General features: G+C 40.6%; 1 protein-coding gene across 7 annotated transcripts in view; it reads left to right on the forward strand.

Moving 5' to 3' along the window:
• The first annotated feature begins 324 nt into the window (after positions 1-324).
• Positions 325-13,957, forward strand: part of CHD9 (chromodomain helicase DNA binding protein 9) — a 236,065-nt gene continuing 222,432 nt past the window's right edge. For 2 of the 7 annotated variants that reach the window (XM_073225719.1, XM_073225724.1), the window contains exon 1: positions 327-715. The gene's annotated coding sequence lies outside the window, so the exon portion shown is untranslated. Of the gene's footprint in view, positions 716-737; positions 953-12,566; positions 12,660-13,957 lie in introns of those variants that run through there. The other 5 variants (XM_073225725.1, XM_073225723.1, XM_073225722.1 and 2 more) reach the window with 5 other exon arrangements.

Raw genomic sequence — 13,957 nt, forward strand, 5'->3', positions numbered from 1 at the left:
CGAAAGGAGAACGTGGGTCCGCACCCACGGCCGTTTGAGAAGGGAAGCTCTAGAAACCTTCCTTCGCTGCTCGGCGGACCCGGGCTGGCGGGAAGATGCCCAACGTGTGAGTGACCTCGGTGCCGGTCAGCTCGCGGCCGGGGCGTGCCTCCTGGGCCTGACGTGGCGGCGAGGCCGCCGCGAGGGTGCGGCCTGACGTGGCGGCCGCGGCAGGGCGGCGAGGGGAGCCCGGGCCACTGCACTGCCCCGCGCTCCGGCCAGAGGGCGCCCGGCCCTAACACTTCCCCGGCCGGGGCTCCTGGAGTAACCGCACCCGCGATTGGGTCGGCGGCGCAGCGGGGCCATGTTGGAGCAGGGTGACGACACCGCCTCCCGTCTCCCACTGCCTCAGGTCCAGCCGCACCTTGAGGGAAAGGAAGCGGCGAAGGGGACCCTTCCCGCTGGGTCGCCCATCGCGGCAGGAGCCGCGGCGGGAGCTGCAGCGGTCACAGCCGGCGCTCCGAGTCTGCGCCAATCAGCGGCGCGGGCACAAATATGCAAATGGCTCGCCGGTGCTGCCGGAGTGCCGCTCGCCGGGGCTGGTGCGGTCCTGCTGGGGGAGTGAATTGGGCCAATCAGGCGGGTGCGTGGCAGCGCGTGGGAGGTGGTGCCCCTTCACTCCTCCCGCCGCTCCCTGTCGGCCCCGCGCTGACAGGGGGGCCTGCCCGCACCGCCGGTAAGTGCCGCCGCCGCCGTTGTCGCCCACCGCCTCAGGCCTGGGGAGGAAGCCCGGGGACCCCGCGGGGCTGGGGCTGCCGCTCAACTAGTGGAGAGAGGCGGGGGCGGGTTCTGTCAGTGGGGTGGTCGCCTGACGCCGCCCCCGCCCGGCCAGGCGCGCGTGTCAGTCTCGGTCGAGGCGGGGGGCGGCGGGGGCTCCTCAGTCATGGCGAAGCCCGAGAGCCAGCGAGCGGCGGTGAGTACGTGCCGCCGTCGCCTGACACGGGGGTTGGGGGCGCGGGAGAGGAGGGGTCGGGGCAGGTCGGGCCGAGCCGCTGCAGCTAGGGGTGTGGGGCCCGGAGACAGGGGCGCGCGGGGAGGCTGAGGAGGGGACGCTGCCCGCACGTGCGGCCCAGCCAGCCCGCGGCCCGCCCCGCGCCTGTCATGGCTGCGTGCTGCTGCCCCCGCCCCCCAGCCCGCAGACCCTGGGGTCGAGACCCGGCCGCCGCGCCTGTTGCGTCGGATGGTGGTGAGGGCAGGGTGGGCAAGCAGGGCGTGGGTGGGCAAGGCCCCCACTTCTTCACCCCGCTCGAGGTCGGGGCCTTCCCGTCTGCTCGCTTCCCTCCATCCAGCAGCCTCTCCCCGCCCGCCTGCTTTCTCGCCTCCGTGACTCATGACAGGGCGTCCCGCGCGAGCGCTTGGTGTCCCCGAGCCCGGGACGTCCCCGGCGCTCTCCCAGGCCTTGCCTCCCGGCTCACGACTGCATAGCCTTTCCTGTGATCCTTTGCCCCAGGGCCTCTCCACGTCTGCAGCGGGTCCCGTACCCCGCTGCTACCGCTGCTTCCTTGGGCTCTGGGTGTGGGACGTATGGGTGGTTCCAGGGCACCCTTCGCGGACATCCATCCCAAAGCCAAGCATGACCCGGAAAGTCTGGGTGTCTTACTGGCCTGTTACAGTCTCCAGCTCACAGTGGTTTTCCTTCCGTCCTTTTTTGGTTTTATTTTGCCTTTTTTTTTTTAAGGAAAATGAAACTTTGTACAACAAAGTAGACAAATTTTTTTTGAAATTGTGACATTAACTGTTAACACAGTTACTTTCCTGGAAGTCTGGGATTTGACACTGTTGTGACTTGTATTCACTTAGGTTAAATAATAACTACTTAAAAATTTCCCCATATCAAATAAAGTTTATCTTCATTAATAAAATCACCATCACAAGTTAGTTTCCCTGTTTTACATGCTACTTTTCACCATTTCTTTTTATCTAATTTGAAACTCTCCAGTTTACTTAACCAACTGGGATCTGGTACAGAAAAGAGGCTTTATCTTGTGTAATATTACTTTATCTAAACTGCATAATTGCACAGGTACTTTTTAAAAGAAGCACTAGGTCTACAAACACTTCAATGTATAGAAGGTGATCTTAATAGGGGGGATTCCACCTTGCGAAGGTAGTTATGGGTGGGGAGGGGTGTTTTGCAATGCAAAAGGTGAAGAATGAACATAGTGTTTCTTTTCTGTTGGATTTACAGAATTTGAATTTAAGTGGGACTTGGTGCTAATAACAGTCAGCAGGGAGCCTTCCATATGACAGATATGATAAATATTTGTAAACATTGTTGCTTCAAGCAAGTTAAATCTGTGTTATAAATCTTGCAAGACTTTTCTGTCTCTTTTATTGCTTTAACACTTCACCATTCAGTTGTTACAGTGTAGTACAAAGAATTGGCCTGTCTCAGTCCTTGGAGAGTTTCCTATAAAACGCAGATCATATAATATACACATGAAATGCTTTTGGGGAAAGAAGTTGCCTTCCAGATTTGGTTGAGGTATCTTTGGCATACTTGGACAGTTTCAGGAGAGTGGGTTTTACTCTTAGAATATGATTTAAAATGTTTTATACCTTTTTATATAGAGTTAAAAACGAAAACCTTGTGATTTATTAACTAGGAGAAGGTGTTGTCCCAAGGAAATAGCATTAGGAAAAAAACTGCTGGTGCAACCAGTAAAACGTTTTTGACTGGGAAGTAGTGCTGATTAGAAAGAATCAGGACTGTTACTTTACTACCTGTGTAACGATAATCAGGTTTCTTAACTTCTGTGGACTTTAGTTTTCTCCAATTTTACAATTCTGTGTTTCTGAGTGTCCCATGAGCTCTGTCCTCTGAAATAACAAAATCTATACCTGGATTTAAGTGTGAGAGAAGACAGAGGTTTTGAAACAAATAGTGATATAGTTGACCTTCCCTGAAAAGAACATTTAAAAAAATAAATTCAAGTAGGCAGATATGAATAAAGATAAAGCAGTGTTGTCAGTGGAAAGGGCCATGACAAGGATAAATAATGGAATTTTCGACTTGGAAGAATCTTTAGAAACTTTTAGTTTCAAACACCTTATCTAATGTAACAGTGTTTTCTACAAGGCATTGTAACTTGTATATACCTCAGCAATTTACCTATGGAAACGAAGGTAGAATTGAAGGAGTGGCTTAATGTATAAATTTAAGAGGCAGGAACTGAAATATGAAATAGCATTACAAATTTAGAAGTAAAATATATAGAAACTTGTATCAGTAAAATAAAATTTTAGTACATGTGAACATTTTAGATTTTCTAAAGATTTAGATGTGTTGATATAAATGTAATAAAAGAAAAAGTCACTGAAGTACTCTGACAAATAAAAAAAATGAAATCCTAAAGGTTAAAATATAAAGGAAAAATAAATATGACTGAAGTAATAGATCTAGTGGGGAAATTTCATCAGATAATCAGTATAGTGAATAAAGAAAAAGGTAATATGGAAATGAGGCAGAGTAAAATGAATTATGAAAATTTAGAATGGGTCATTGTAACTGTTTGCAATGTCAATTCAGAGGAGATTTATGGACACTGAGGTGATAGAATGATTTTCTTGTAACTTTTTAAATGTCTTGTAGCTGTTGTGGTCTTAACATAAGTCTAATATGTTCCACCTCTTCTAGTTTTACCCGTCTTTGAATACTCAGGTCAAATTCCATCATGGCAATAAAATCATCAGTGTAGCATTTAGGGATTTTTCCTTTCTATGAGATTATAGCATTTTTTGTCTTGGTTACATGACGTGAGATGTACAACTTCCTGACACTCTTTTCTATTTTATTGCCTTTAAGTTTGCGGGAATACTTTTGTTCCTACCTTTTAGAAACAGGTGGCAAGCTCATCAAGTGATAATGGTAGACCTAGAGGAGGCGAAGACACTATGAGGTATAATTTATCTTCTGGACTCCAGGTCATTCACATTCATTAAACAGATTTAGTAAATGACCCCTTTATTAGTCTATTATATTTAATATGTATTTATTAAGTGCATATTATTTGATCTTTATTTTGTAAAATATATAGTCTAATAGTGGAAGTGGATAATGAAATGTAAATAAATGTAAAATTACAACGTGATGAACTCTTTAAATAAAGAAAGAATGGTACTGTAAGAGAGAAATGGGGAGGCCTTTAGATTGTGTGCTCAGGCCTCTCTCAGGTGGTGATATTTAATCTAAACATAAAGAATAAGAAGCTAGACAGGAAAAGGGATTCCTGGAAGAGAGAAAAATACGTGTGAAAGTAAGAAAGATGTTGGAAGAAATGAAAGTTCAGGGTGGCAGAACCGTACTAATAAGAGAGGAAAACCGTGCAAGGTGAAGTCAATGATAGGCAGAGAGCATATTCTACAGGGTCTTGCAGAGCATGTTAAAGACTTGGGTTTTACTAAGGATGTTGCAATCATTGAAGATTTTGAAGCACAAAGGTAAGAAGCTTTACATTTTTTAAAGCACTTTGAGAATGGATTGAGGAAGAGTAAAAGCCAAGATACTGTACTATTAGCAGTTGTTGAGGTAAGACATGATGGTAGCGAGATAACTAGGATAGCAGCTATAGAGATGAAAAAATACATAATATGTATTTATGAATATCGTAAGTATATAATATAATTTGGTATGCTATATATAGAGAGACCAAGGAGATGGGAATAGCAGGGGAATTGACAACTAACATGATGGATGGAATGTTAAAGGAAAGGTGTCAAAAGTGACCTCCAGGTTCCTGGTTTGAGCAACTAGATAGATGGTGGTGAGATTTACTGAGATGAAGATGAGGGGGAGAAAAGGTTTGGCAAGAAACCAAGTTTTGAACACCGTCCCCAGACAGGTGCTTTAGAAGGTAGGGACTGCCTTTATCTGAATGAGTGTGCCTCTGTCAGGTTTTGCTCTGTGTGTGTGGCACCATACTATGACATATTCATAGTGTGTATTTTAAGAGAGGAAGGAGCAAGCCTCCTGTTTGTTATGAAAATTGGTTACTTTTGAACAGTGCATGCACTTCAGTTTTTAAAAGTCTATTTGTAAACATTAATACAGATTATATTAGATATGAAGGTTGAAAAAAATGTATTAGATGGCTTTCAGTATTATTTGGGTGATAGTGTGGAATGCAAGTCTCATAGTCTTAATATTCTCAAAAAAGTAGCATTCTTTAAAGTTACTAGCTTGTAAGCAGCCTCATGTTAAGTTTATCATTTTTAATGAGACTTCTGGTGCTTATAAGTAAAAATTACAGCTCAGGTCACTAGCAGCTATTACATATCAAATTTATCTGTAGATACTGATGTTTGTTATAGTTTGGCATTATTAAGTAAAGTTAACTAAGCAAATATTAAGTTTTTTGTTGCTGTTGTTATACTTTAAAACTTTTTCGGTCAGTAACTTTAAACTTTGTTATTGATACAAAGATTTGAAATCTGGAAGAAAAAATTATTTTTCTTGTCCAGTGGTCATTTCAGTTTAGCTTACCTGACTAAGGAGCAGCAGTATAAAGTATATTAAATTTTATTCTATTGGAAATCTATTAAAAAAGACTATGCTTCTTAAAGATAACTGCTAGTATAACATGTTCTTTTATAAGGAAAAACATTTAGGATAATGGTAGGTTTTATGTTTTGCATTAAGGTTATTTTACTTCAAAATTGTGTCCATTATCACAGGTTGAATAAATTAAAAGTTTTTTTAATGGAATTAACTGGAATTCAATATATTTTTTCTCTATATTTTTTTTGCAGTGGTTATCTTTAAAAAGACAAATATTCATTAATTTTTTTCTTCCATTCAAGGAATTGGACAGGATTACCTATAACAAATCTAGGAATTTAAGATTGTGGATTGGGTCATTTTTAAGTGTTTAGACAGTTTTAGAGATGAAAAAAGTGAGGTACAGAGAAAACAGTTGTCTGTGGTTTCTAGTACTAAGGAATATTTTATATCGGTTGCATAATTCAGTGAATTCATTTCATATCCAAATATAAGAACAAAGTTATTAGGAGTTTTGTTTTGGTGAACATAGTTGAAACTAGTAGTAGACATTTAACTAAATCCTTTCAGATAGCATCCAATAGTTGCTTACCAGTGTCTTTTTGAATAACATATATCCTACATGATGATTCATAAACATTTTTTATTTATGGTTCATCTTGTTCTAGTTAGGTCTTTAAAAGAAGTTTATAAGAGACATTCAGAGAAGTGTATAAATCACAAGTATTTAGTTCTGCGACCTACTGCAAAGTAAACACTTCTGAAACCACCACCCAGGTCAAGGAATAGAATGTTACTATCACCAGAGAGGCTCCCCTCATACTCCCTTCCAGTTACCACTCCCTTTTTCCATTCCTAGAGGTAACAATTAGACTACTTTCAAAACCATAGAGTAGTTTTGCTTGTTTTGAACTTTATGTAGATGGAATCATATGGTATGTTCTGTTGCTTAATATTATGTCTGAAGCAAATCTGTGTTTTTCCATGCAAGAGTAGTTGATTCATACTCACTGCTGTTAATTCTAATATATGATAGACATGTTTCCAGTTTTCGGATGTTATGGGTAACACGAACATTCCTGTACATGTCTTTTGTACACAGTCATATGGAGTAGGTATTTCTAGAAGTGGAAAAGCTTGTCATAAGTATGCATATGTTTGTCTTTAAAGTGCCATCTAGTTATTCAAATTTGTTGTTCTAGTGAATAGTCCTTTTAAGACTGTATGAGAATGTCAGTTGCTCCATATTCAGTTATGTGGTTTGATTAAAATATCACTATACTTGAAAAAAGAAAAACCACTATACATGAAAAATCTTTAAAAATGCTTTTTTTTAATCCCAAAAGATGAATATTTGATGATGAATAGCTATTTCTACCTAAAAGAGACAAAGTAATATGAAATAGCAAATGTAAAGATTTTTCACTCCAAAATGAGATCCATGTTGTGCCTGCAGATTTCAACAAAACAGTCTTAGATTCTAAAAGTTAGTCATATGAGATACATTGTCTTTCTTGATCTTTTAAAATGTTTGGTGGTTATGTTAAGGAACCTGGACTGGATCGCCCGATGAAAGAACCAAGCGGCACTTGGAGGTCTTGAAGGGTGAGAGGTTTATTTCATACCGGCAGGCTCAGAGGAGACTGATTTCTAAAGGTCTGAGCCCTGAGCACAGGCATTGGAGCAATTTATACTTCTCTACTTCCATATATGTGGCATTTTGGTGTGCGCAGCAAGCAGGGCAGAAGAAGAACCCAGAAGGGTCCCAAGGGCGGGGGTGGGGGGGCAGGGTGAGGGGGCTGAGATTCTCCTGTTAGCCCTATTGGCCATGTTGAAAAATGTTATTTTATTTATCAGTTAAAATAGAGTGAATAATGCACCATTTTAGAGGATATGTTTGAGGAGAATGAAGAATATAGTATCTGTAACCTAATCAAATAAATCTTGAAGGAGATGGAAGAAAACTTTTAGTCATAGTAAATTTGATAGTTGTTAGGTGAAGTGTACATTGTACTTTGAAATAAGGCCCCGACAAAGTACAAGGTAAAGTATTATGCAGATCTGTATTATTCTTGAGATGAATAGAAATGTGTGAGAAATGACAAAGTTTCTGGGACTACTGAGAGGGATACACATCATTATATAGGGACTCAAACTATCACTTTATTGGTATGTTTTTGGTGAGTGACTTCAAGGAGGGCAATGAGATGCTATGTGGTCTCACTAAGTAGTAGGAAATAGGATTTTATATATTTTTACTGGTAATAAGAAAATAATTTATATTATTCCAAGAAAAAGTAGAACTGAGCTTCTCAAGGAGTTGAACGTGAATCACATTTTAGAGGATATATTGATTAAGATTTGTCAGTGTTAGACTGAAATCGAATACTAAGAAAATGGGTTTAATAGAAATGAAATTGCTGCATAGAAACATATCTATTAAACCACTTTAAATCAGAAAAGCAGAGAAAGCCATAGGAAAGAAAGTCCTAGATAGGAGTAATGGGTAGTATAATAGAAGCTGAGAGATTTTCCAGAAGACAAGGGGGTTAATTGAACTGCATCCAGAAAACATTTCAACAGCTTTTTTAATGAGCCAAGCAGGATGGTAGCTGGTCCCTGAGATGAGTTAAGTTATAGACCTTGTTCTTTATGTACTCAGAACCTAAATAGTGTATGACATGTAGGAATATATAGTTGACTACAGGCTTCATACAGAAGATAACTTCTGAATTTAGCTTCTGCTGTCACATTTATTGATGGCAAGTGCTTTGCTTCTTAGTGGCCAAAGACAAGAACTGAGAGAACCTTTAGATTTGTCTGGGAGGTTATTAGTTACCTTTGCCAAGTATAACTGCAGTTAATTGGGACAGAAAAAACTCAAGTAGAAGAGATTAACAGGCATTTGGGTATTTGGAAAATAGAGGTAGTGGATCACTTATTTTCAATATTTGTTATTGGAAGGAAGAATAGAAATAAGATGATTTTTGTGCATTTTAGTTAATGTAGGGGAGAGATGTACAGATGCCTAAAGTTAGAATGTAAACAGTCAATTGCCAGGGGATGTTTAAAGATCCTGGAGAGCTGGAATGAATGTGGGTTTAAGTCCCTTTGAAAGGCTAGATGGAATGGTATTAAGAGGTGAGGGGCTTGTCTTTGGAGAAGAGTCTTATTTCCCCTTCTGGGAATAGCTAGAAGAAAAAAGGGATAGATGCAAAGACAAATGATATGCTTCTGAAAAGGTGATTGGTGAATTTCAACTGGAAAACCTCAGGGACTAAGGCAAAATTGTCCTTGGGTGAGAAGGTTTGGGTGTCCTTGGGTCAGATTAGGATTGAAGGCTTGAGGAGAGAAAACATGAAGTAAATGCAGAGATGGTTTAGGAGTGTAGGGAAATGCATTTAAACATTTCCAAGCAAGGTCCTCATAGAAGGTACAGGTTAATATTAACCTTGTATTAATAAGGTACCAGGTGTATCATAAAAATAAATTTTACAAATATTCAGAAAATATTCAACTGCATTGAGGTCTGGAGGTAAATTTACAATTATGTTAATACAGAGGGCTAATGATATTGATATGGTGGGTTGAGGGGGTGAAAAAAAGGTCATGAGGGTATTGAAGTTGTTGACGGGGAAACAGCATTGTAGATTATTAGGAAAAGAATCTGAAGAGGTCTTTTTAAGCCTAACTGTCATGTGAGGGTTTGAATGGCTGTGGGCTCTTGGAAGTTAGAAAAGAGATGACAGGTATGAGGGAAAGTTGCATTTATTAAGCAGTATATTTTAGGAATTTTGAATGTATTTCTAAATCTTGCAACAATCCATCAAGATAGATGGTGGTAATCAACCTGGGTCTCAGCTTTAGTATATTTCAAATTTTGGAAAATAGTGCATTTATATAAATTTCTGTTTTTAATACTAATTAAAATTTGTTTGATTTTAGCACATTGATTTATACTTAATTTGGTTATGGTATGATTAATGTTCACTACTTCAATTAAACAACTTAACTTTAGTCACGACTAGAAAACTTGTAATCTGTTTTCAGTATCAGCCCAAAATTTGTTATCCTCAGCCAGCTTTTACCAAGACAGGAAATGAGATTTCCCTTTCTTTGAGAGGCAAAGTAAGACTAAGTAAGTGTGAATGCCAACAAAGTAAGTAATTGAATTTAGTAAACTGGCTATCTGCAAAGCGATGTTAATACAAGCATTATTAGATGAGTGCTGTTTAAATTAGAGGTTTTTAGTTCTTTTAAACCAAGGAGTCCTTTGTTTTTTAAAAATCCTGCTTGAAAGCTCAATTTGTAAAATAAGTAAAAGCTGAATATTCTAGGTGAAATCTTGTATCGAGGAGGAAGTGGAAAGCCCTTGTCCTTTCAGTGGCTAAAGATTACCCAGCCCTCCAAGAAACACAAATTGAAAACAGTGTTTGCAGTGCTGTATGTGGATTATTTTACAGTAGCTCTGATGAGAGCAGTACTGTTACCATCCCCGTTTTATAGGTGAACAAACTGAGCTTCAAAATGATTAAGTAATTTGCCTAAGATTACATAGCTAGTAAGTGATGAAGCCAGGAGTCCAACATTACTAGTTTATTTTCAGAGCCTGTACTTGTAAGTACTATAGGATCCTTTGTAGAGTCACTTCTCAAAGAAAGTAGGATTCTTTGAGGGATAACTGGGGATTAAACATTAAATCAGATCACTTGAGGCGTCCTTTTTTGTATGTGTGGTAAAGTATATGTAACAAAATTTACTGTTTTTATTTATTTATTATTTAACCATTTATTAAATTTAACCATTTTTAACTGCAGTTAAATGCATTTTTAAGTTATAAAAATGATATATTACTGTTTAAAAGAATGCTTTTGAATCTCAGGTTTTGGTGTAACTTAAGGTTTGTTTTACAGTATGACATTGAATTCTTGCAAGCGTTTGAATATTTACTATGTGCATTTGAATATTTACTATGTATCAGGAATTACAGTGGTAGATGCTGGGATACAAAGATGAATAAGAACCAATGTCGCACTCATCTTATTTGTAGGGAAGACAGACTACTAAATTAGACCTACTAAAGTATACATTCTAGGTCTACTATTAGGTCAAAAATGATAGTACAGTGGGTGAGGTGTGGAACACAAAAAAATGAGGGTTAACAGAGTGTGTGTGTAGGCTTCCTAAAGATGGTAGAACTTAAATTTAATCTCAAAGACATTATCAAATGTAGGATGGTGGTTGGGGGGCGGTATAAGCAGAGACTTTCTTGTACATATTAGTGGAGATGTGAGAAAGTTTAATGAATTCAGGCAACATTTCAACATGGTTGAGCATGGATTACTTTTGGAAGAATGGATGCAAATAAGGGGGAGGGGCGTCGATATCTTTAGAAAGAATAAAATGAACAAGTATATATGGTACAAAGATAAATTTATGATGGTATTGTTAATTAGTATAAGAATTTTTTAAATGAGTTGGCAACTACAGTTATTCAGGCCTGAGTCTTAGTAATTTTTCAGCAAGTCAGCATAGAATCTTGATCTATATTCCTAGTTAAACAGGTCAACTGGGAGGAAATATGTATTTATAGAGCACTTACTATGTTTCAGGACTTTAAATATATTCTAAACTCTGTAACAACCCTTGTCATAGGTGGTCCTGTCATATAGACAGTCAGTTGAGCAGACTGAGGTTTCAAGAAGTCCTCAAGGTTACACAGCTTAAAGATGGCAGTTAGAAACCTGAGGTCCTTCAACAATGCCATGGCTCACTTGTATTTGCCAGATAGTTTTCTAATTGGCTAGGAAATCTAATTTATAGTTGAACAGTTGAAAGTATACATAATGGAGTTAGATTAATCCACAATATATCAAGGATATGTAGAGCAGAGTTAAGGATAGGATTTAACAGTAATATAAACAAACATGAAGCTCAGAATACATGACATTAAAGCCCCTTATCATGGGGGTTCTGTAATGATTTTGTGTATTATACATTAATAGAACAAACTAAGGATTTGTTCATTGCTATTGGAAATAATTAGAAGGATGTCCTTTTGGATAACTATTACAACAAATTGGTCTGTTTTTCTGTTAGGTTCTGATTTTTCCTATTATGTATGTTACATGTTAAGGTCATATTAGCCTGAAAATTTCAAAAAATGAGAACAGGGCTAGTCCTACAATTAATATAATGACCTTCCTTATTTTTCTGGACAAATTTTAGGTATAGAACATTATGGTTGATGTCTTCAAGAGGAAATAAAACTTTTTTTTTAATTAAAAACTTCAATTAGATATCAGTTAAGTTTTTATTTTAGAATATGGAGCCCACTACTTTGTATCTTCTTTGTATTTATTAATGAGGATTTTAAGATTTTTATGATGGCTCTTATATCTCCAGTTTGGTTGGGATAGTTGTGTATGTTTTTTAATTACTTTTTTGGAAGTCTGTAGAGTTTTTAAACATTTGTGAATATGTGAATGGAAAATAAACCACAATATACAGTGTTGAGTTACAAGACCTTCACAAGCATCCAGTCCAAATGTGCCATTGATAAGTGAAAGGAAAGGAGCGACACACAGCAGCAATTCACCGGAGAAATCCGCTTTATTAGGGAAAGGTGCTGGGTTATATAGGAAGGGGCATGGGGTGATTGTGGTGTTACTTCTATGGGGCTGGTGGCTATTGGCTAGGTGCTGGGATTGGGAGGGGGGCGAGAGGTGATTGGGCTTCAGGTGGCGCCGGCGGGAACCGAGGACCCCCGAAAAGAAGCCGGAAGTTCGCCATCTTACTGGTGGGGGCCCTTCATTCCCCCCTTTCTCCTCTATGGGGTTGTGGACGTTGCTTTCTCTCTGACTGCTTCCTGCTGAACGGGGGCGGAGAAGGGAGTGAGGGCTTGAGGATTGGGAGGAAAGGGTTGATAGGACTCCCCACAGTAAGGATGAGTAGATGTGGACTTCTTCAGGTTGGAAATCAATGAAGGTTCCCTGTAACCATAGGTCGAGGACCTGTTGATTCCAATGGTGCCAAGAGGATATGGGTGTCAGGAGCCAGGCATCTGCGGCCATTGTTTCCAGGAACAGTTTCCAGTGGAGAGAGGGATCCATCTCAGCGTGTGGTGAGGAGGTTACGTGAGGGTGAGGGATCTTCTGTGGCCAGAAGCTGGTAGTTCCTGAGTAAAAGCTGATTGAAAGCTTGATTAGAGATTTTTCCGACTTGGGATTTGATGAACTTTATTATATACAGGGTAAGAAGAGACAGGCAAGAAGAATGATTATTATGGGGCCTGCAGTGGGCCAGACCCAGGTAAGGAGGGGGTTTGTTAGTATTGAAGAGAATGGGTTGGAAGTGGAAGCAGAGTGGAGGCTGGAGGCAAGGTCGGTGAGTTTGGTAATGTCAGTTTCTACAATGCCGGATTTGTTGATGTAATAGCAGCACTCTTCCCGGAGGAAGACGCAGGTGCCGCCCTTCTCGGCTGTAAGCAGATCTAAGGCCCGCCGGTTTTGAAGGGTAACCTTAGCTAGTGAAGTGACCTGTCTTTGCTGAGAGGCTAGGGAATCGGCAGTGGATGTCAGGGCTCCCTCAAGTTTGGCGTCGAGATCTCTAACTGCCCATGAAGAGTGACCCAAGGCTCCTCCCGAAAACCCTGCCCCAATGGCTGAGGTGGTCAAAGAGATACCGACTATGATGGGAAGGAAAGCAGCCCTTTTTGTGCGCGAGGGCAAGGGAGGTTGGAGCTCAAGAAATTCTGCCATGCTGTAAAATGTAAGCTGTGGAATTAGGGTGACGAGAATGCAGGGTGTATCAGAGTTGGGAGGCAGTGAGTTGAAAAGACTGCCATTACACCAAAAGAAGTGTCCTGGTTGCGTAAAAGTCTTAGAGCCGGAGGTAGGGGTGTAGATAGAGAGGCAGTGAAGTGTGCTGGAGGGGGGTGGAGTTGGGCCTACACAGTGGTGGATGGTGAGATTATCTGCGTATTCTGGTTCCCGTAGGGTTATGTCTGCCAGGGGGAAGGAGGGGTGGGTTGTCCTTCTGCATGGAAGAAGTAGTTGGAAATACTAAGGGTCATGGCAGCCAGCAGTGGGCGCTGTAGTGATGCACACAAGAAACAATTGGCAGTGTTGAGGGTGTGGTTGAGAAAGATGGTGGTGTCTTGAATGAGCTGTAATCAAGAGTAGGAGGAATAAGATGAAGAGGCACCATCAAGAGTTTGGATAATGACTTTTCGGAATGTCTGATATCTGATGCAACTTAAGAGATCTGGGAGTGAGAGGGAACATACTCTCGAGAGATATGAAGGGTACCGTGAGGGGTCGAGGACCCCCCATAGTAAACTGAGGCTGTGACTCCGGCAGCCCATCGAGAGTCCCAGGGATCTGGGATTGATAAGGAGAATGAGCTGTTGGGATATTTCAT

Source organism: Manis javanica, chromosome 17 (genome assembly GCF_040802235.1).
Source record: "Manis javanica isolate MJ-LG chromosome 17, MJ_LKY, whole genome shotgun sequence".
In the NCBI taxonomy this organism is placed as follows: Eukaryota; Metazoa; Chordata; class Mammalia; order Pholidota; family Manidae; genus Manis; species Manis javanica.